Below are 22,037 nucleotides of genomic sequence, written 5' to 3' on the forward strand. Positions count from 1 at the left end.
GCGACAGAACCCACAGGGTCAGAGTTGCTGGAGCCATGTCAGACTCAAAGCCTGTCACAAGTGGTGTCCCACAGGGCTCAGTCCTGGGTCCACTCTTGTTCGGCATCTACTTTTCTGAAGTACAAGCAAACACAGGAGGGTTATGGCTGACAAAGTTTGCAGATGACTGCAAACTGGGCGCCATAGTCAAAAACACATCTGACACAGATATCCTCCAGAAGGGCCTCACAGAAACAGATAACTGGTGCCAGAGCCATGGCCTGAAGTTAAAATGCATAGTCATACCAAAACAAGGTTACCCCTAGCTACCATATAGGTGACAATCCACTGAGCACAGAAAAAGTCATCAGGGATCTGGGGACCCAAGTTGACAGTAGTCTTTCGTTTGACACTCATATTGCTAAAGTAGTTAGGAAAACCTTCTATATCGCCCACCTGATCATGAAGGGATTCACATCTAGATCAAGGGAGGTCATCGTCCCCTGTACTCATCACTCATTAGACCTATGATTGAGTACAATGTCCCGTTCGAATGTATCTGACCAGACACCTGATGCAGCTTGAAAGGCCCCAAAAGTTCCTCACCAAAAGGATAAAGGGTCTCACAAATATGTCTTATGCTGCCCAACTGAAAGAACTCCAGCTTTATTCAGTCTCATACCGCTTGCTCAGAGGTGACCTGTGCCTGACATATAAGGCCATGTCAAACCCAGATTTGATGAATATGCTTCACCTCAAAAATCTAGATCCCTCAGAACCACAAGAGACTTAAACCTTGACACGGTTATAAATAGAACGTGCTGGAGGGACAGATTCATCACCCAGAGACTCCCTATGCTGTGGAACAAAATCCCGGTACATGTGAGGCAGAGCACCTAGCTGGCCTTGTTCAAGAGGAATCTTGACCAATGGATCGGAGATTGCAGATATACCCCAGGGATTACTTCAGTGTCACTGCTTGACAGAGGCACAGAAAAATGATAGGCATACTTTTTATTCAAACTAAAGGGGTGGAAGGAAGCCACATAACTATGGGCTAGGCTTATAAATGCCCTTGGGCAGATAGCCTAGTATGAACCTATGAACCTATGAACCTATGAACCTGGGCTGACCCTCTAATATACTTATTCATAATCCTGTCCATCCTCATCACACCCAGTGCAAATCTTAACATCTTCAACTCTGTCACATCAAGCTCTGACTCCTGTCTTTTTGTCAATACTACTGTCTCCAACCTGTATAACATAGCTGGTCTCACTACCCTCTTGTAGACCTTCCCTTTCACTCTTACTGGTCCTCGTCTGTCACAAATCATGCCTGACACTCTTCTCCACCCTCTCCATCCTGCCTGTACTCTCTTCTTCACCTCTCTTCCACACTCACCATTACTCTGAACTGTTGATCCCAAGTACTTAAACTCATTCACCTTCGTCACCTCTACTCCCTGCATCCTCACCATTCCTCTATCCTCCCTCTCATTCACATACATATATTCTGTCTTAGCCCTGCTTACCTTCATTCCTCTTCTCTCTAGAGCATATCTCCACCTCTCCAGGGTCTCCTCCACCTGTTTCCTACTCTCACTACAGATCCCAATGTCATCTGCAAACATCATAGTCCACAGGGAATCCTGTCTGATCTCATCTGTCAACCTGTCCATCACCATTGCAAATAAGAAAGGGCTCAGAGCTGATCCTTGATGTGATCCCACCTCCACCTTAAATGCATCCATCACTCCCACCGCAGACCTCACCGCTGTCACACTACCCTCGTACATATCCTGCACCACTCTTACATACTTCTCTGACACTCCCAATTTCCTCATACAATACCACAACTCCTCTCTAGGCACCCTGTCATATGCTTTCTCTAAATCCACAAAGACGCAATGCAACTCCTTCTGATCTTCTCTGTACTTCTCCATTAACACTCTCAGAGCAAACATCACATCTGTAGTGCTCTTTCCTGGCATGAAACCATACTGCTGATCACTAATTATCACCTCCCTTCTTAACCTAGCTTCCACTACTCTTTCCCATAACTTCAAGCTGTGACTGATCAATTTTATCCCTCTGTAGTTACTGCAGCTCTGCACATCACCCTATTCTTAAAGATCGGTACCAAAACACTTTTTCTCCATTCCTCAGGCATCCTCTCACTTTCCAAGATTTATCAGCACATATTAACAGAGGAGTTCTGCACTCCATTAGGTATGTTTGTTTATTTATTTAGATTTATTTAACATTTGTTGACCGGGAAAGTCCCACTAGGTTCCACAGATCCTGTTTTCAGCGGAGGCCCGGGGAGAAATGCTCCAGAAGCATGTCTTTAGAATGTGGGAGGAAACCAGATTACCCAGAGGAAACCCACACAAATGCAGGGGGAACATGCAAACTCCACACAGAAGGCACCCCAGCCGAAAATCGAACCAGAGATCTTCTTGCTGTGAGGTGACAGCATTAACCACTGTACCACTGCGCCACCTGACAATGTAAGTGGTTTTGTTTACAATAGGATGCAGATGGGTGAATAGACTAATGGGGAATAGGGAGTTCAGCATTAATCCTGTCATAGACCTGTGATAATGACATGTCATTGATCTCCTGCTGTCTTACACCTACATAGGATGTACAATACATCGAGGGTGCATTGTCTGTTGTCATTGTGGCACACTGGTCTCATTGGGCTGTCCCTATATAGTGGCTGGTAATAGCACACTTCTATTTGTGTGGCACTGTTCTTATGACATATTATCAGGGAGGTGGCCATAGTGGACACACCACAGTAGACTCGAATGTTGGGTGTATGATCATACAGCAGTATCTGTCATGCCACACACTGGAATACCTGATTATTGCCACTATCTCAGTTGTATCCACACAGTACGTTTGCACACTGTGGAGTATGACATGTGTGAGCAAGAAGTGGATAGTGCCAGACATTTTGTCCTTGCTCTATCTCTACGTAGTGTACTTCCATATATGTGATCCTGTAATGTGTTCCCCTTATGCTGTCTTTCAGGAATCATGTACCCCAGATGCCATGCACCCTTCTCTGATGTGGAAAATGAAATGATATTGGAAGGACTAAGGCAACATCATCACATCCTACTCTACAGGGGGAAACAAAACAGAGAACAATGGGCTGCATTGTGGGAAGACCTTGACCGAGATAGGAATGGCACAGGCCATCAGGGCAGAACATATGAGCAGGTTCAACACCACACAACAGACATGATCAATGCTGCACAATGAAGAGCAGCAGATGTAGCCAGGCATTGTCCCGTCACTGGTGGAGGGCCTGCAGTGCAATGACCACTTTTGGCCACTAAGAAATTCCTGGCAAACCTAAGCACACATGACAGCTCCCAGGCATCCATCACACCATACATCATGGTGGTGGGTACCAAAGTTTCCACAGCAGGGGAGCATGCAGAAGGCTTATTGTTATCAGCATTGTAATACTGTAGCAGTCAGTGTGTCAGGCTGTACATACTTTTGCATGGGTGTCAGGTCTTTGTTTTCTGGGAGGGAGGGTTTAACCTCAATTATACTCTCATACTCAGAATGTGACCAATACAAGTAACACAGTAGCTACTGTAAATGTGAGATATATGGATGCATCACCTTGTTGTAATGCAACATATGTTGGTACTGACATTACCTTACTCTCAACGTTTTACAGGTCAGTCAGGTATTGGCCAAGGCCATGGTCTTGCTCCTGGTAAGCATGACACCATTTTGTTAAGGAACATTTATATTATATTAAAGTTAAGGGCCAGAATAATGTCCTATTTAAACATACTTTTGTTTGTAAACAGAGTAGAATGTTTTTACTTTCCAGTCTGGAACAGGTACCCAAGGATCTTACAGGGAGTAATCACAGGAGTGTAGTTGAACAAAATAAAACACTTTGGCAGTGACAATTAAGAGCAGATAAGCCTCCTGGTTTAAATGAGGCAATTACTCTAAAATGCCTTTTAAAACATAAAAGGTAGAAAGGAAAATAAATTAAGCAGTGAAACGTGTATTTAAATATATTTGTTAATATAGTTGTAGTGGGTCTTTATGTGTTGTTTTATCAAGTATAGTTTCATATTGATTAATTAAAAGGTAAATTTTACTGGTCAAGTTTTACTTGATTTACTTGAAGTGATTGTTCTAAAGGTCTGGAGTTGAATGTACATTTTATTCTGAGGAAGTCTTTTTTAGACAAAAGTGGACAAGAATAATATTTGACCACTAATCCAGTTGTGGGTCTTTGTTATTATGAGTATTGGTGGATTTTTCATACACAATAGTGCAGGTATTCATGTTCCGCTTTTTTGTTTCTTATCACAGGTGACCAGGGGGATTGATGTCTGTCCCCTAAACAACCTAATGTCTGTGTGTCTTCAGACTCTGTTGATGATGTGGGCACAGTGAGGCACAGGTGGGGGTATCGGGGGCTAAATCTGTCCCAGAGGTTGACATTCCTCTTCTGCCTCCATTGTCAGTGTATGTAGTCAGTATGCCCACACATACTCCGTCCTTGGGGGCCACAGATATTGGACAGTTAGAGGGTGGGGACACTGCACAGGAAAGTGTGGCAACTATGGCTCCAATGCGTGTAGACACTGGCCATAACCAGAGAGTTGGTGAGATCCCACACAGGAAGATTGACAGGGGTGCTTGCAGGAGGCCTGCTGTTCATCCACCACCTGTTGCAGGTGTCACATCACTGGTCACTTGCATGTTTTCAGCTGTCATGGAGGCACAGGCACATTCTGAACGAAACACCAGATGTATGCGTAGGGTTATGGATGCAGCACAGTTTGACATCCATGACTGCCCCCACCGCATTTGGGATACCCTGGATCCATTGACTGATGCAGTGCATTGAAGGTGGGTTGAGACAGTGTCTGTCTTGCACTGCACATTGTGCTGGAATGTGTGGTTGTAGATGAGCGTCGGACTCATGTACATAGGTCAGTAACTCCATCTGCTGAGACTCCATGTGGCTATGCACAATCACTCACCCATAGTGGCAGTACCTTCAGTGCTACAGGGGGAAGTGTGCTGTCTATATCATGACATGGCAGGCCATGGGCTTGGGGTCCTGGATGTTCTCATGGGGGACATGGTCTCAGCAGACCATAGTCACCAAAAGGTACTAGCACCATTTCTGACCGTGAGTATGGAGGTGCCAGTGCAACTCCTGGCAGAGCCAGTTCCTGTGTTCAGGGCCAGAGACAGTGAACTATCAACTCTACCAAGTACGGTCCACAGCTATCCAAAACACACACACATATGTAGGGCTAGCACTGATCTTGACTGTGTATACGCATGCACTCATGCACCACTGTCAAATGCAGGTCACCTACAGACACACACGACACCTTTCCATAGTCAGCTTACCTGCTTCCCTTCCTGGCTCACACACATGCTCTCAACCTTTTGGGTCAGCCTAGGTCTCATGCACCCCCACACAACTCCCTATTCAAGTGATGATACCTTTGCTACATCCCTGTCATCCTCGCCATCAATGTGGGGAAATGAAGCTATGTGTCTGATCCAGAGGGTGACTATATTAGTTAATATGTACCTGTGTAATGCAGTATTGTTTTGCCATGCCACATGCAGTGGTTAATGACAGATACTGTATGCTGGCATTTGTCATGAGTACACCACATACTTTTGTGTACCTTACATTGTATGATGTTATAATGGCCATATAGTTACACAAGGACAGGTGTGTCATGGACCTGTTTATGTTTTCATTTTAGGAGTCACCTATAGATACACAGAGGCAATAAAGCAGCACACGATGGCATGTCAGCATAGCACATATATGTCTTCAGCAAGGTACATTACTATAGGTGCATGGCTCCATAGGTCCATATGTGTATAACAGGCTAACAAGGAGAATGGTGGCATTCAGCATACTTGAACATCCCTAATCTGTGAACAGGTCTGCTACCCTTGATAAGTGTCACCAGGGTTTTGGGAACACACACATCTACAAGCTGTCCTGATGGAGATGGTCCATCTACAAATATCCTGTGTCCAATACCAACAGTTGCCTGACACCAGTTATGATTGCCATCTTTTGCATCCCATTTTGTAACCTGCATATGCTGTGTCACAGCAGATGTGTACTGCACCTGCATTGGGGGGGGGGCTGTTTCATGTAGGACGTACTGTCTGTCTTACATACCTGTCTCTCCAGCATGTACTATGTATAGCACAGTGATATTGTAGACATGTAGAACAGGTGAAACATGTTAGTCCTGTCATGGATACAAGGGAGGTACACAGTGGGATCTGGCACCTCCCGTTATGCAGCATACACATCCCCTCCAAAGCACTTAGGATACAGACTACACATGTACGGTCATGACACGGACTCCATAGGACAGGTTATCTACACTGTGTATTGGTGTGCCATGGGACCTGTGTGGCTGCTACAGGTGTACTCTATGCCTGTGTAGTGACATAGCAAGGGTGCCATTGCACACATTGATAGGTGTGATGACTGCCACAGTCAGTATAGTAGTGACAGTCTGGGATGTACATCCCAAACCTGATGGTATAGGTTGTACAGCAGTGACTGCATCCCCACATCTTACTGACCAGTGAGAGTCAAAGTCTACATTACTGTCTGTGTCCATAACCCCATGTGTAATGGCTCGACTATGTGTGGTGTATGGACACTACAATAATTTGTAGGGGTGGACGATTTCCCACAGGATAGTATTGTGCAGTCATTGGCAGTTAGTCTTTGTCAGTGCCTCAGAGTACAACTGACTGTGTCTTACACTATCCTGGATAACTGTTGGTTCTGTGTGGGATTCTGTGACAGCTCCCAATATGCAATTACCTGCTAATATACTCAATCAGAGGTCACTGACAGTGGCTGTGACTGCAGAGAGGGAATAGATAGATGGGGTATGCCAATAATGGAAGATGGTGAACTACCCTGGTGACTGGCATCATTGTGGCATAGGTCTTTCAATGCCATCTTCCCAGTGCATGACTGTCAGTCACTTGCCTATCCACCAGTTGAAATAACACTCTGTACATGATGTGCACAGTTTCCAGCAAGGCCTGATGGCCTAATATTGTCAAACACCTTGTCAGGCCATGGTTGGGGAAGTGAGACATATGTCCGACATCCATTGCATAATGTAACAGTCAATGGCCTCCTCCAGTTACAGTTGGTAGGCATGATCTGGCCAGGTGAAAAGTAACATTCTTTGGTCCAGTGTCAGTAGGTGTATGGCAGTGTAAGTGCTCGTATCCATGCTAACTCCTATCATGGCATTTCAGGTGACATGACTCAGAGATCTGGGTACACCGCTTGGTACTACATGCTAATTGTCCTCTGTGACAAGTAAATATTGTAGTTACTTCCAGCATGTTCCTAGAAGAGAGTCATACAAGGTGTCTGTACAGAGCGTAGACAAAACACTTTAGGGAAGTGTAATATGTACACACTCTGTTGCTTAGTCGTGCTGCAGCTCACTTGCCCAAAGGCTGGTCCAGGTCCTTACCTACAATTCCCTGCAGCAGTGCCGTGACATCCCACACACAGAATCAATGTAGTGCATTATGTGTTTACCAATAATGGGGACCAGTACAGCCCCCCCCCCAATGTGAAGTCCTTCCTGGTGTGATCTAACCACAGATCAGTCTCCTTAGACGTACCAGCACATACCCTCCATTGCAGATAATTCAGACATATATGTCAAGACAGCCATTTATTACCTTCTGTGAGATGGTTGGCATAGCATGACTGCACCTTCCCCTTCAGATAGGACAGGCAGGTATGCATAGCTCTACACCCATGCATTATGTCAGCAGCATTACAATCACATGAACTCGGCTGTACATGACAGGAGGGACACAGGCTTATCATGGCTCAGCAAACCTGATTGGTGGACAACTGCCATTACAGACTGTACAATAACAGTTGGACAGTGCTGTGTGACAGTTAGGGTGATGGTGCCCACCTAATACAGACGCACTACCTCCTCACCTAAAAGAAGCACATAGTGTTGTTGTGATGTTGTGTATACATGGTAAGCCACCCATACAAAGTAAAACCACAATGCACAGTGTAGTTACATGTGTGACCTCAAAGGACAGGCCCAGATTGTCAGTGACCTCATACATCATGATGCCACATATGATAGGTCCGTACTCATACCTAACCTGTACACCTATACTGTCTGCATCAGCTACACACCCTTGTCCCAATCACATGTGACACATGACATTCCTACAACCTGTCCCATAGCTTCCATATTTACAGAGTAGTTTGTAACTGGCCTCTCATTGGAAGATACACAGCATCCATTGCACATGCTAACATTCCAGGCTGCATCCCGCATGTGATCTGACAAGGATGAGTAACACCATTGGGAAACCCTTGTAATCATACTGACACTACTGGCTGCACACCAGTTGAGTGGATAATGGCAGCTGTTATATCCTTGCACAGAGGTGGTGCATCCACTGACTGAAATAAATATACACCTTTTTATGAGTATCCATATTGTATGGCTATAGGGGTGATCATCATGGAGCTAGTGAGCAGACATATATATGTTCTACACACAGTTGACTGTACACAGTTTGGATATGTGACAGGGGGAACATGACTGTTACACGTGGTGGACATTTCCAAAGCAGTAACCATGGACCTGAGTGATGGTACATCAGGGTATACAACCCCCTAGATGGAGACAAACTGTCTGACTATATCCCCCATTCAGGCAACATTTACAAAGCAACCACTTAGGTATCCATGTTACTGTCATTGTAGGGGTCACTAAGTGGCCCTTTGCTGGCACACAAACGCAACATAGGGACATCCACCTCCAATAGCTGATCTGTAAGCAGCAGTGCTCAATAAGGTGCAGTCTTGGGTCCTCTACTGCTTGGAATTCATTCAAATACAGTACATGTGACTACTGACTAACAATGCTGACTGATAGCTGCAAATTATGAGCACTCATAGAGTCTCTGGTATCACTATCCTGCAAGAGGGTATTGTGAACACATGCCTGTTGACATACTAATGGCCATAAATCCACGCAAATATACATGTAGTATCATTTCCATCAGTTACACCTATGCATGTGGTAAGTAGCACATTGCATCACAACATGAAATGTACATATTCAGGGGTGAATGAACTGGGCACACAGACCTGTCCACACAGGTTTAAATCTAATATGCCTCAGATTACCATGTCCCTACAGTGGTATGGCAGGAATCATATGGCATAGCTGAGGCCACAGTCACCTGTAGGTGACATACTCATAACCTTTAAGTACTCTTCTCTCAACATGCCAATATTTGAGTGCAATGGCCATGTGTTGATGTACCTTTCCAAGCAGTACAGGTAAATGCACATAACAGTATGGTCCCTCACAAGGACACTTCACGTCTTCAGTATGTGTTCAATGGGGATAGTCTGCAATGAGTGTCACTGTCACCTGTGGCATATAGAGTATGCAGAGGTAATCAGTGTCTTGTATATGGGGCAATTTCTGACCCTGCTTGATTGCATATGCTGCCTATCTGTATGAGGCATAGTTGATAGATAACTCACTGTGAGGACTTTAACCTTGCATGTGGTGTTAGTACTACATACTTATGGGAGAGATTTGTTTAGTAGACTTAAACACACCCTTGAAACAAAACCCTGCTTAATGGCACACAGAGCACTTCAGTGCACCTCAAATCACGCCATCTGCATGACTGGCTGGGCAACCATCATCTCAACACAGGGTGTCTGCCTGCATCCCTCTTGGAGTGAAGTAATATGCGCTGATCCTGTAATTATGTGTATAAAGATATTTATGATTGTATGGGCTGTATGGACATTATGCTAGTGAAGTTCAAATGTCCTATGGTTCCATAACATGATGTAAAATACTCTAACAGGCTGACACATAAACATGGCTACATTGAGGCCAGCACCACTTCCAATCACTGTGTACAGGACACACCAAGGTGAACATGTAGTGCAAGTTGGCTGTATGTAGATTAGAACACTTACCTATGTAATGGTACACACTACAGATCACAGTACATGATGCCCACAACACAGCTCATGTGTGCTGGTACTATCAGTTCAGGACATATTATGTTTGATGGATATCAGCAGGCCTTGCATTGGTCAGTCCTTGGGGGCACATCACACACTACAAATAAAATACTACAAAACCCTACCTATTTCTCGGTTGCTATAGTGATCATATTTATGCCATGTGGACATACATATGCACAACGTAGCCTGGAGTGAGATTAGAACCCCTATCTATCTAGTCTTATATACTATGGACCACAGTATTTATCACACCCACCATGGCTTAAACCTGATGGTACACTGCCAGCTGGTAGTCTTAAGGTGGATGACATCATCAGGCCTTGTACAAGAGTGCAGTTTGGAAGCCAGCAGCAAGTTACAGGGCCAAAAAGTGCATACACATTACAGCTGGATAGCCCATGAGGGCATGGCAGCTGATTTGCAAGGGTACACACACACACACACACACACACACACACACACACACACACACACACACACACACACACACACACATGCACACACACAAAACCAGGTAGCCTGGAGCAAGATTAGAGCCCCCATCCAGTAGCCTGGAGTGAGGTTTGAACCCCTATCTATCTAGTCTTACACACTATAGATCACAGTATTTATAGCTTGCACCACAACTTAAGTCGAATACTACACTGTCAGCTGGTAGTTTTAAGATGGATGACATCATCAGGCCTTGTAGAAGAAGGCAGTTTGGAAGCCAACAGCAAGTTACAGGGCCGAAATGTGCATTACCATTGCAGGTGGATCACCCACGAAGGCATGGCAGTTGTTTTGTAGGGGAGAACACACACACACACACACACACACACACACACACACACACACACACACACACACACACACACACACACACACACACACACACACACACACTCACCAAGTAGCCTGGAGGGAGACTAAAACCCATGCCTATCTAGTCTTACACAGTATAGATCACAGCACTTAAGTCTGATGCTAAATTCTCAGCTGGGTAGTCTTAAGGTGGATATCATCATCAGGCCTTGTAGAACAGGGCAGTTTGGAAGCCAGGAGCAAGTTACTGGGCCAAAAAGTGCATAACTGTAGCAGGTGGATAGTCCATGAGGGCATGGCAGTTGTTCTGCAAGGGGATACACACACACGCATATGCACCAAGTATCCTGGAGCAAGATTAGAACCCCTGTCTATTTAGTCTTATTCACTATAGAGCACAGTACTCATTGCATGCACCACAGGTTGAGTCTGCCATGTATGTCATTGCAGGCACAGTACTTTTGCATTATACAAACTAGAATTGCATTGAACAGCATCTGTGGCCTGAAGAGTGATATTGCTTTATACTGTTATCTGCATTTAGTATCCTAGCAGTGGGATAACTGTTCTAGTATACAATTCCACAGAAACACGGCCCCTACTGATTACATCAATGGAAACCCCGTAAGCAGTCATCACACCTATGTGCAACAGCACCCTTGCTATGTCACTACACAGGCATAGCATACACCTGTAGCAGCCACACAGGTCCCATGGTACACCAATACACAGTGTAGATAACCTGTCCTACGGAGTCCGTGTCATGACCGTACATGTGTAGTCTGTATCCTAAGTGCTTTGGAGGGGATGTGTATGCTGCATAAAGGGAGGTGTCAGATCCCACTGTGTACCTCCCTTGTATCCATGACAGGACTAACATGTTTCACCTGTTCTACATGTCTAGAACATCACTGTGCTGTACATAGTACATGCTGGAGAGACAGTTATGTAAGACAGACAGTACATCCTACATGAAACAGGCTCCCCCATGCATGTGCAGTACACATATGTTGTGTGGTGAGAGACCTGGGTACTCAGGTTGACAACAATCTCACATTTGACCATCACGTGGCAGCAGTGGTCAGATAAGCATTTTACTTGGTTCATGTCATAAGTAAAGGGATTGCATCCAGAAAAAGGAGGCTATTACCTTTCTGTACTCCTCCCTTAGTAGACTTGTATAACACCCTGTTTGGTATGTACATCTCCAAACACCTGCACCAACTGGAAAGGCCAAAGAAATACCTCACATAGATAATTCATGGCCTCCAACACCAGTCCTACGTGGACAGGCTCAAATCACTGTCACCCTACTCGGTATCATACAGAATGCTCAGAGGTGATCTGTGCCTCACTTACAAGGCAATAGCAGACCCTGCCCTACTAGAGATGTTCCATATCCATAAGTTTAACTCCTCACACATTACCCACTCAATAGGCCTAAATCTAATATGCAACATAAACAAAACCTGCTGGAGAGACAGGTTTGTCTCTCAGATGCTATCTGATCTCTGGAATAAACTTCCCATACATGTCAAACAGAGTATCTCACTGACCCTCTTCAAGCACAACCTTAATGAGTGGATGGGAAACCATAAATTTGTCCCAGGGGCTCCATCTTTGTCCTTCATTGACAGGGGTGACAGGTGCTAACTGAGGCTTCTTTATTTTGGGATAAACTCTTGGCTAGGCTTGTAAGGGTCCGAGGATCATTAGCCTAGTAATCTCCTATGATCCTATGATCCTATTATCCTAGCTATGTGTGCACAGTTACCAGTATGGCCATATGTGGCTGCTTGCAGTTAGGTAAATCTGTGGGCAAGAGCAAAATACCCTGTCCATGCATGTGTTGACAACATTGTACATTACACCACCTGCTCACCTGCGTCTCTCTACATGGTGACATCCAACAGACACAAGGGTCTGTAGGCAAGTGAATTATGTACTGTTGCACTCTTAGCTTGGATCCTTTCAGCAACAGTATGGATGTGTGATAGTGCAGATTTACTCACCATTATTAGGGTATGTAGGGCAATACAGACATCCACACACATATGTATGTAAATAACACAAATGGATATATAAATGTCCATGGCATTCCCCTGTACTTAAAATGTGACTGAGGTTCATAATGTTACACCACACAGAGAATACAGTATGTGAAAACACCATAATAATATCTCACTTGCAAAAGATGTGAATACTTCCAGATTAAAAACATCAACACCATCACCCAGACTAAATTCCCTAATCCACTGAGCCATACAGGCTGCCAGATAGAGAGGAGTCATTCATCACACATTCAACAGCATAAATATGTATGTTGTTATGTCTGATTTATGTGGGTCATACAATATGTGTTAGATTACTGTTACAGCTCTGAGATTACCTTGTCTGCTGATATACCATTGCTGACTTACTGTTAAAGCAGTTATATGGGAGCACTGCTGTGTTGGGGTGGGGAATCAACATCACATGATCTGCTGGGATAGACAGTAGTCCAAATATCATGGGACACATACTATTGAACTGTGTATATGTAGTCCCATGTGGATGTTACTTGTGTCCAAATATCCCACTATATTTCCTTGCATAAATGCAGCAGATCCATACAGATAATGCCACATTATAGCAATCCTTACAAGTAATGGGTAGGTTAGAGGCTTACCTTGCAAATGCAGCAACTGGCAAAACTGTACTTCAGGGCTGAATCTGTCTGATACAAGCAGTACACAGCCAATACATGGATAAGTACAGGTTGTGTGGTTTGCCTGGCATCAACAATTTTACTATATGTATGTGAGTAAAAGTAAGGTGCCAATCCCTAGGGCCTTTTGTTGTCAGTGAATGTGTTATGCATTGTCTGTTAGCCAAAGTCAAAGCATACTGGGGACACCTATGTTTGCCTATAGGGACATCATCAGGGGGTTCCTCCTCTGAATCCTCCTATGAGTGTGGCTGTAGTGACCTAGGCACTAGTGGGGGGGCTATGTATCCCTTCCCTTTGCTGATCCTGCTGCAGCTGTTTCCACAGGATCATATTGTGAGGCATGGCGCATACTGTGAATATATATCTGTGCACATGTGGCTGGAGTGTACTGCAGGGCTCCAGCAGATATATTGAGGAACTGGAACCGTGACTCAGAAGCCCAAACACACATTCTATGATGTTCCTAGTTTGTGCGTGTGCCTCATTATGGTGTTCTTCTGTGGATGTGTGTGCATTTCTGATGGGTGCCATCATCCACAGTTCCAGTGCATACCCAGTATCCTCCAATAAATGGCCATGTGGGATGTCCCTCTTATCAAACATCTGGTGCAGCTGTGATGTGTGCCAGATATGGGAGTCATGATACCTGCCAGGTCTGCCAGCACACACATTCATGATGATGCCCTGGGCATTGCACACAACCAGGCAGTTGATGGAGTGACACCCCTTGTGGTTGATGTAGATTCTACCCTCCTCAACAGGTGGTGACTTGATGTGTACATGAGTACAATCTATGGCACCCAGTACCTCAGGGTAGTGTGCTACATGGTAGAAGTGTCAAATATTGCTGGCCCTCACCTCAGGGGTGAGGGAAAAATAAATGTGGTCATTTGTATGTGGTAGCATGGCATCCAGGAACTGGTGGTGTACCCTGGATGCTGATACCTATGAGACCTCAATCATGTCCCCAGTTGGTCTTTGGAAGGTACCTGTAGCTAGAATCCTAAGGTCTACAGATGCCTTTGCTTCCACTGGGATGGGTTCCCCTCTGTTGGCTCTAGGTCTGAGTTGAGGGCAGAAGAGCTCAGCGAGTTTTTGTAGTATGTGTCTGACCACCCAGTAGTACTCTACAATTGCTACCTCATGTAGTGCCTGGAAGGTTACCTGGGCCTGAACACTCTCCTCCTTTTCTGTCTAGGCCTATTGTCAGCAACAGCAGCACTGACTTCAGCATCAAGCACATACAGATGTAGCAGACATGCAGCAGCCCCTAGCATTCTTTCAGTTAAAATTCCCCAAGTCTGTACTCCAATGGTGCAGAGTATGGAGTAAAACACAGACTGCACAGTGTATGCACACTTTATAGTGCTCTGCTCTATGTGCTGACTCTGTGATTGGCTAGCCATGATGCATTGTACCTGTCTAGTATATCATTAACATCATTTAATGGCCCTAGTTTTAGTTAAACAGGGAGCAAAACTAATTAATACTTCATTGCCTTTTAGATACACTTAGCACTGAGGTGCATTGTGCAAATGTGCACTTATAGGTAAACAAAGACTAGCACTTAGTACTCACACCCCCCAGATTTCCACACTTGGCATAGCGGCACACAGCACAAACATGGTGAAACACGTGCCCCATAAGTAAACAAAGCTTAGAAGTTGATGCACACACCCCCTAAAAGCAAATGCTCAGCACAGTGGTGCACCGAGCAAACAAGCACAGCTAAGCGGAAGTAAGATTAGAAGCTATTGGACACACCCTACTCTAATGTCATCTGCCTTCTCCGTACACACCAACATAGTTCTCTGCTTACACAGAGGGGATATGCAGACATGATTACCCCTTTATGATATTCAGTAACTCCACCTTATTTGCATGGGATCTGTGCTCACAACCTGGAAACTACATGCTTCAAAGCCCTACCACGTTAGCAGCAGTGCCAATGCAGCATTGCATATACTCATCATAGGGTCCTGTAATAGATTTCTGTCACTTAATGTTAATTTTCTTTTTCCCAATTTTTTTAATAAGGCATGTTTGTACACTGTGGCATGCTGGGGTCTATATTAGATAATCGAACTTTCATACTACATAGAAATAATTCTTCAAAGGAGGGAGGCAAAGACAGACTGGAATGACCCCTCCTATAACAGCCATCCACCATCCAATCCACAGGCTTGGGGAAGGCTCATCTTTGGTCCAGCCCCCTCAGCTCTCCAACGAGAATCAGTTTTCAGCCCATCTCTGCCCAACACCAAACAGCTTGTCTTGTATAAATGTAACTGCACTTGCCTGATAATAGTCCTGTATACAGCAGTGCTCATCTGTCCAGCAATAAATAAACTGGGGACTGGGGATTTAATAAAGCCTACATGTTTTTTTTCCATGTAGGCATTGCACCATGCTGCTAACATGGGTGTGAACATTTTTAGATTCAGTAAGCACTGCTGAGCAGTGCGCACAAGCTCGCCAACATGGAAACTTCCATGGCATGCAAATCACCTCATAAGCAGGTGAATCTAATGCAAATGAGGCAGGTAGAAAGATCTAGCAAAAAAATAAGCAACCCCGCAGACCCCTTGTCAGTATCCGTAGTGTACACAGAAAAATCCCATGTACAGGAATGTAGACAGACAAAAGGGGCTGTAAAATGTAGATAGACAGACAGAAATGGCATACTACATACAGATATGACAGAAACTATCCTTTGTGTGTCAGAAAATTAAAGCAAGTTAAATTAAATTTATTATTTTTTTACAATCTGGGTTTGTTTGTGTGGCATGCCGGGTCTATATTAGATAATCGAACTTTCAAAAGTTCGACTGTTATATAGTCGACACCATATGATCGAACTTTTAAAAGTTCGAAAATCTAATAAAAAAAATAAACTACACAAATAAGCTACCTGACCTCTCCACCCCCCACAACCCTTGCTCTTTAAATATTACCCACTTCAAGAAGATATATTTCTGCCATACTTTTTCACAAAAGCTACATGTCTGACAGAGTAAGAATGGCACCAGCTGGGGGTGTAGGCAGGACAGGGTGGATTATGGTGTTGTGAGATGGCTGGGGTTATTAGGGAAAAGGTGCATTATTCTACAAGCTGGGCCTTAAGAAAACATGCCACCCCCCATTGAATGCTATCTTTTGGATTTTTAGGAAGGACCACACAGGCCTTGGATCTCATGCTGAGTTTTACTGGTTATTGCAAGGGCAATTGGTGACTTCTGCAATAGCTTTTAAGAGTTGAAAGATGTTAAATATAGATCCCAGTGTAGGGTTTCACTAATACAGCCAACAGCTATGTTGAGCTGTGGGAAAATGCCCAATATGGGCAGCCTAAATGTCTTTTGGACCATTTTTCTGTACACCGAGGACTGGATGTATCATTGATGTGGATCTTCACATTCCACTCTTTGGAGAATGCTCTGATAAAATAAATAAATAAATAAATAAATACATAAATAAATAAATAAATAAATAAATACATAAATAAATAAATAAATACATACATACATGCATACATACATAAATAAATAAATACATGCATACATAAATAAATACATACATACATGCATACATACATAAATAAATAAATACATGCATACATAAATAAATAAATACATACATGCCTACATACAAAAATAAATAAATACATGCATCCATAAATAAATAAATACATACATGCATACATACATAAATAAATAAATAAATACATGCATACATAAATAAATAAATGCATACATACATGCATACACACATAAATAAATAAATAAATAAATAAATAAATAAATAAATAAATAAATACATGCATACATAAATAAATACATACATACATGCATACTAGTCATCTGATCAAATGGGATATGGTTATATAGAGATTATCTGTATTTGGATATCATCAGTTAGTGTTCTGTTTACATGTTTTTCTTTGTTTAAAGCATGTGATTTCTTAATCACTGGTATAAATATGCCTTTGCATTGTTACTGCTACTGTCTTTGTTTGAATAGCAAAATAAATAAATAAATAAATAAATAAATAAATAAATCAGCTCTCCAATCATAATCCTTTATTATGTGTTTTTGACATAGATGCCAAGATTCATCTCTTCAGCTATGCTCTCAAGATTGACTCGTTGGCATCGGTGTCTTGAACACATAATAAAACAATTATAATCGGAGACCCAGTCATAATATTCTATGTAATATATATGGATTTGTATGACTTGACTGAGTTTTCAGAAACTCGAAAATCATATGGGGCAGGATTCACGAAGCCTCCGTGTAAGAGTTACAAGGCTTACACGGAGGCTGCAGTTAAATGGTGTGACGTCAGCATGTCATGCATATGCATGAGGGCATGCTGAATCACACCTAAGGCTTACACGGTCTGTGGAAGAGAGTAGGGGGCGTGTCCGTAGACCAAGCCCTGCAAATTGACACGCCCCCAGAAGAGTAAAAGTCCCGAAAGTAAACCCCCACGACAGAGTCCGTGTAAATGTGAATAAACACAACACAACATATGCCCCCACAGACTATGAACATAAAATATATAAATGAACATGTTATATATTTTTTTAAATTGTAAAGATGTTTGCCCGTGAGTGCTCTTGCTGGCGCCCGTAGCTTAGCCACAGTTAGCAGTCAGTGGAAAACCATATAAGAACTACATATGCAAAGTGAGACAAGAAGCAATAGCGTGATATATATATATATATATATATATATATATATATATATATATATATATATATATATATATATATATACATATATATATATATATATATATATACATGTATATATATATATAGATAGAGAGAGAGAGAGAGATGTATATATATTCTGAGTGAGGCACATGTGTACAGATGTATAGCAACAGGTGCCTGGTGACAAAGGCATGGAGTGAACACCAGTGTCAAAACTTGAGTACCATACCCCATTTCAAATCACCTACACCAGTAACCACCAGATATGTGATTGGCTGCCCACCATTGCATGTGTCAGGGATGAACAGGGTCATAAATGTGTACAGTAGTCCCCCCAATGATATTCACAGTGGCACACTAGTCATGGAATTCCTGCACATGGTATGTGTCAGCAGACATGGTGTGTCAGCTATGGACATGTAAGTCAGTGTACCCCTCCACACCACACAATGGCTGCCACGGTATGTACCTCACATGACAGCTACAGATATGGGGAAGGACACAGTGACATGTACAACACTGTGACAATGCACTCAAACACATTACCAATGCACAGTGACTGACAACACCACAGAGTACACACATACTACCCACATAGAGGTTACCACTCCTGGATTTACATACTTAAGTCACACCCATGACAGATGTCCAACAACCATAGTAACACCTCACACCATCCACAACCTAAATGACTACTGTGTGTCATCCATGACACTGCAGTAGAGGGCACATGGTGGAGGTACAGGTTCCTACCCACAGATAAGACATACCCTGCAATAAACTGCACAGCATTAAGAAGCAAGACTCCCCATGAGTACATGTCACACATACCCCTGCTGAATGTTAGTCAGATAGGTAATATGCCATATGAGTCACCCTGTGTAACTGTTTGACAGGAGCAGGTACCATCACATCACATGTGTCACAATGGTCAGGGTAGCAGAACAGTATGCTGCTGTAGTCCCAGGGGCAATAGCATATTGTATTGTATTGTATTGTAATGTATTGTGTTGTGTTGTATTGTATTGGTATGTAGAGGTGCCTCCTTCGTGGAGTGGAACCACTGCTGCTGTACGCCAGTGTACAGATACATATCCTGTAGTCAGGCTAGTGTTACATAGCACTTCTATATGTGTGTTTAGCTCCTCTTGGAGTTCATGTAGCATGCAACCGGGGATACCATCAGGTCCCATTCATGCTGTGTTTTCTGCTTTTCTGAGGGTGGCTCTCACCTTGACATCTGTGATGACAGGGAGGTTACAGTCAGCTGGGATAAGTATGTCTTAGTTTGGGGGAGAGGGAGGGGGGAAACTTGCACTGAACCTGTCTGCCACAATGTTGCCAATATCTGTGGGTTCAGTGAATTATTTGTTGTTGTGTACTAACTATGAGCATATTGGAGGGTTTCTGACCAGGTTGCTAACATAACTGAAGAAGGCCTTGTGGTTATCTGTAGTGTCCCCGTTGATTTCCCTCTCAAAGTTGCCCATGGATGTTTGTATGAGAGAAAATAGCTCCTTACTAGTGCTGATCAGACATGCCTTCCCTTTATGGAATTATGCTCTGTCTTGCAGTAGCTTCCATCTTTTGTTATACGATCTGTCTATGGTTGGGGTCCACCAGACAGGATGCTTTCCCTTTGTGGAGAGTGTCTTGGTCTTATATGGGATTGCATGATCCATGCATTCTCGGAGATGTCAGTAGAAATCATTTGTGAAGCGGTCAGCATTGTGGGTTGTGCCTTCCACTGGCCCAGTGGGCTTAAAGGATACCATGTCAGTGTTACGAAGTGTAAAGTTTGCATTTGAAATGTTATTCACTGTAGTCATTTGTGCTGGTGGTGGAGGTGGGATATGTATATCCAGGGCAATTAGTTTGTGGTCAGCTCACAGTAGTTGATGATGTACCCCATACAGTACCTCGATACAAACCCCCAGAGTGAGGAGGTGCTTTGGACCTGAATCAGTGTTCTGACTGCTGGGGTTTGGTAGTATGTCGTATGGAGTGTGCCAGGTACTGTTGCACAGTTGTTGGCTGAGCACTGATAACTGGCCATTTACATGTGTATCCACCAATAGACAGACAGATGCTATATATGTGAGATATGTTGTATCACAACAGTCGAGTAGCATGTGTAGTATGTGTGCCAAATTCTGCTGACATATTTTGCTGATATCATGTTATTTCCTTTTTCATGACCATGGCTCACCAGCGCAATCCAGTGTACTCTGCAGCTGAGGATGTGGAGATACACCAGAGCCTGTTGCGGGATTATGCAATACTCGTTTCCCGCACCAGCTAGAATCAGCAGGAGAGGACTGCACTGTGGCAAGACCTGGTCCATCGGGTAAATGACATAGGCACGCATAATAGGACATATGAGCAGGTACGACATCACTGCAGTGATTTAATCAGAAATGTCCATCAGCGTGCGTTGGATATCCACAGGCAACAGGTTGCCACAGGTGGTGGGGTGGCTACACATCCCCCACTCACCAGACTGGAGGGACTACTCATAAGTGTTGTGGCTCCAGCCCACCAACAACAACAACAGCAGCAGACCTGCATTATGATGGAGGCTGGAGCCACACAGCAGCAAGACTACCAGTGTGCAGGTAATATGCCATATGTATAGTTGACTGTTGTGTACACTGGTAGTTAATGCATGTGTGAGGTGTGTCCTTGGTTTGTAACTATCATCATAGTATTTAATGTGCAAGTGTGATATTCTCAATATCAGCAGCTGACCTGTGAAAGGCGACTGTTGTACTACTGACCTGTATCATACTCAGTAACAATGGCACAGTTGTGCCCACTGACATTAATTTCCGCACTTCTCAGGTCCCTCCGGTATAACAGCAATGCTAGGTGGTGCTGTAATATTGCTTCCAGGTAATCAGAGACTAGTATAAATGCAGGCTGCTTCATTTCATTTAAAAAAACTTTATTGTATTCATTGATAAAGGCTGAATAGCCGAAACCGGTCTGGATTTGAAGGAATTATAAATAAATAATCATTATTTCTTCATTACTGCGTGTTCACTATCATTTTTTGCTGGTCGTTGGTGGTTTACATTGTTGGCTTGACCCTGCATGCCATCCTTGCGGAGCGTATGGTTGTTTGCTTTCCTGTTTCCCTCCCACAAGTTCTGGTGCTGCTCTGGTGTCATGCAGCAGGGAACCTGAACCAGGTGTCACAGGTACTGATAATGATGACATCTGTGTAATGGCACAGGAAGTTATGCCAGGGTCCGTCATTGGTCAGCCAATTGACAGTACACAGCTGTCAACCCCACCAATGCGCACAGTTATCCTGCCAATACACCCTTTGTCACCAATGTCCCTAGGTGATGGACAGGATACAGTGGGCATTGACCAGGGTAATGTGGTATCTGTGGCACATGCTTCCCAACACAGCAGCCATGGGCATGGCCCTGAGATGGTACCACACAGACAGATGTCCAGGGGTTCTCGTGGGAGCATCCATGGGCGTACTGCCCCTGTCAGATGTGCCCACAGAGGTCTTACAACCTCAGCTATGTTTCGGGCTGTCATGCAGGCAAGTCACGTATGGAACGGTACACCAGACAGGGTCTGAGGGAGGTGACAGCATGTCGCACAGCCATGACTGACAGTATGCGTGACATTGCGGCTGCCATCCGTAATTTCACCAATGTCATAGACAGACGTTGTGGGGACATATTAGA

This window comes from Protopterus annectens, chromosome 15.part0 (assembly GCF_019279795.1).
Source record: "Protopterus annectens isolate FY-2018-M chromosome 15.part0, PAN1.0, whole genome shotgun sequence".
NCBI lineage: Eukaryota > Metazoa > Chordata > Ceratodontiformes > Protopteridae > Protopterus > Protopterus annectens.